The sequence below is a fragment of the Capsicum annuum genome, unplaced genomic scaffold, assembly GCF_002878395.1.
Source record: "Capsicum annuum cultivar UCD-10X-F1 unplaced genomic scaffold, UCD10Xv1.1 ctg47653, whole genome shotgun sequence".
NCBI classification, from domain to species: Eukaryota; Viridiplantae; Streptophyta; class Magnoliopsida; order Solanales; family Solanaceae; genus Capsicum; species Capsicum annuum.
Window position 1 is genome coordinate 1 of NW_025855314.1, and position 3,499 is coordinate 3,499.

A 3,499-nucleotide genomic window follows, 5' to 3' on the forward strand; every position below is an offset into this window, starting at 1 on the left:
TTCTATCTTTTGAATGGTGTAATGCAATAAGTTTCAAATGTTCATGATACTCCTTTGCCCTGTGTTCAAGGAGAGTTGAAATCTAAGGGGCTTTCCGATTTGATTTAATCCTTTTGTATACCTTTTTTTTTTTTGTTTTCATAGACTACAAAGTTTTTCGCTCTTCAATTGAGTGGCTCCTGATTTTTATTAGAGTGAAGGTTAAAATAATGCAATCGGATGACTTAAAGACTTTGTAAATCTCCCTGGAAACTTTAATAGCATTTTGCTGAACCAACCTTTTAAGACATGCATGCAGGATCAACTTAAATCTCTCTCTCTCTCTCTCTCTCTCTATATATATATATATAATGTGGTCAATAAGAAGGATTAGAACTACGTACTTGTGAACGCATCACGCTTGTCGTATTTCCATCTCTTTTCAATGGGTAATGTGAACTCTGTGATGATTTTGCTCACTCTTGCGATTGATCGTTCTATTTAATCTTTGATTCAACTGTGTTCCTTTATAATACTTCTCCACTGCGTGTCTGCACCAGCTACTTCCCTGAAAGGATTGGATATCATTTTATGCTGCCTATGAGTCCATCCCAGTCTCTAATAAGTTACAGAATCTTGCCAGATGGACAATGATTGTATTGCCTTATTTTCCCTTTCTTTGCAGTTGCAACTTTAGCATACCAAGTCTCTATTTGTACTGCTGTACAGTCTTTCACTTATTAGGTAATGTTTTCGTTACCCGATTCAAATTTGTACAGCCGTTATATATTTATAATTGTATATTCGTTTTCGTTGTGCTTTTAGTCGATGTTCAGCCTCTATGTTGGCTTTTCAATTGGAGTCCATTAATAGTAAACCTTACCTTTCCCATAAACAGAAGAATATTGGCTTCCCTTTGTTCCATTTGTTTTTACATTTTGAGAAGCTCAGCTTGCTGATAGAGTGTCCTACATTAGTTGATAATTTTGTCTCACTATATGCTGTTGTGGTAATTCTAACATCATAACAGATAGATTTCACCAAGTCATGATTACAACAACAAAAACCACAACAACAAACCCAGTGTATTCCCACAGCGTGGGTTCTAGGGAGGGTAAGATGTACGCAGTTCATACCGCTACCTCCGAAGAAGTAGAGAGGCTGTTTCCAATAGACCCTCGGCTCAAGGTAAAGGATAGTAAACAAGGAGATGGATGACATAACCAAAATAAAGAATAAGAAATAATAAAATAAAAATCAGAGACATATGAAATACGGGAAATAAGAGAAACACGGAATAAGAAAAATAGGAACTAAGAAATAAGAAATAGGACACTCACTTAGTAGTAACATATACTCACATACCAAAGACACCTATGTACACCATCCTACGATTACTAACCCGGCTACACAAGAATTCTCCTGACTGCTTGCTACAATCCACACACTAACACTAGCCTTCTACCCTTATTCTCGACCTCCACACTTTCCTATCTAAGGTCATGTCCTCAGTAAGCTGAAGCTGCTCCATGTCATGTCTAATCACCTCCCTCCAGTATTTTTTCGGCCTACCTCTACTCCTCCTGAAACCATCCAACGCTAGTCTCTCACACCTACGAACCGGAGCATCCACGCCCCTCCTCATCACATGCTCAAACTATCTCAGCCTTCCTTCCCGCACCTTGTCCTCCACCGAAGCCACTCCTACCTTCTCCCGGATAATCTCATTCCTAACTCTGTCCCCTTTAGTAAGCCCACACATCCAACGCAACATTCTCATTTCCGCCACCTTCAATTTTTGGATGTGAACGTGCTTAACTGTCCGACACTCCGCTCCATACAATATGGCCGACTACCACCAAGTCATGATTACAGTTCTCTCAAACTAGAAACTATCGATATACAAGTAAAATAAACATTTAATTAATATTCCTTAAAAAGGTGCGACATATTAATAGGGGTGAAATAATATGAATCGGAGTGAGTAATTAGATGCCAATTACTACTCCATTCGCTTCTTCTAGATTATGATTTTTTTTTTTGTGGGGCTCTTTACCTTCTAGATTCCACATGATTTCATGTTTCCCAATCTTAATTTATTATGCTGGATGCTACCCTTTTTTGTGTATATATAAAGGCTATTCCCTCTTCACTTCTCCCAGCAAAAATATATTGTGTATTTTGTTAAGTATCAACTGCAATTTGTGTACTCTTTCTTGATTTTCTTACTTAAAGTTGTCAACTTGTCTTTGAAATTTCAATTAGTATGGCTGGTTTAGTGGCGGAGAAGAAAAATGTAGTAGTGATTGGTGGTGGAGTTGCTGGCTCTCTTGTTGCCAAATCACTTCAAAATGAGGCCGATGTCTTCCTCATTGATGAGTAATAAGAATTTCTCTTTTTACTTTTTCCTCTCATTCTTTATTGATTTTAAACCCTTGTGGCTAAATCAATGAGAATATGCTAAGTTCTTACTCCTGATATTGTTTAAGTGTCTTACTTTTCTTTTTGGTCTGCCCCTAGACAGTGTCTCTTTTGATATTTAGTAAGTTTTTCACTTTGCTTTTTGATCTGTCCCAGAAAGAGTCTCTTTCTAATATTTAGTAAGGTTTTCAATTCCTTACATTCTATATGGCAAGTTTAAGATCACTAGATTAAAGTCTTGTTTTGTTCCTTAAGTTTCGTGCCAAGTCAAACTAGGACACTTAGATTGAAATGGAGGGATTAACTTTTATACATTTACTGATGATTCCTTTATATTCTTGACTTGTCATGGCTACTCATTTGCATTGATTTATTGTGTTTTTATGTATGGTATGTGAACAGGAAAGAATATTTTGAGATTACTTGGGCAAGTTTAAGGTCTATGGCTGAACGTGAATTTGCTAAAAGATCTGTCATTTCTCACTTCGAATACCTTCCTCACGCGAAAATCGTCACGTCAGCTGCAGTTAACATCACAGACACTGATGTTTTCACAACCCAAGGCAGTCGAATTCGATATGACTATCTTGTTGTTGCCACTGGTCATACACAAAATAGTGCTTGGATAAAAACTTAGAAAATCAGTCGATACCAAACAGGTAACAATGAAGCGCTTGAGAACACACGCAAAATATTTTCCAAAATTTGTGGTAGAAGTCTCTAATAAGAACACTTTATTATATGTTAAAGGTGTTTAATCAGAAGAGGCCATAATTTGAGTGTCAGTTAAATTTACTGTCAATTTTAAGGGGCTATCAATGTAATCAGCCTATAAACTGTTGCTTAACTATGTATGTTTACCTTGGTTTACAGAGTATGAAAAGATTTAGTTTGCAAAGTCCATATTAATAGTGGGAGGAGGTCCAACAGGTGTGGAGCTAGCTGCTGAAATTGCGGTTGATTTTCCTGATAAGAAAGCGATGCTGGTGCACAGGGGATCAAGATTGTTGGAATTCATCGGAGAGAGCGCTAGCAGAAAGACTCTGAATTGTCTTACTTCAAATAAAGTTGAAGTCATCTTAGGACAATCTGTTGATTT

General features: G+C 37.1%; 1 pseudogene; it reads left to right on the top strand.

Annotated features, from left to right (window-relative positions):
- The first annotated feature begins 12 nt into the window (after positions 1-12).
- Positions 13-3,495, top strand: LOC107851991 (annotated as a pseudogene).
- Positions 3,496-3,499: the final 4 nt, after the last annotated feature.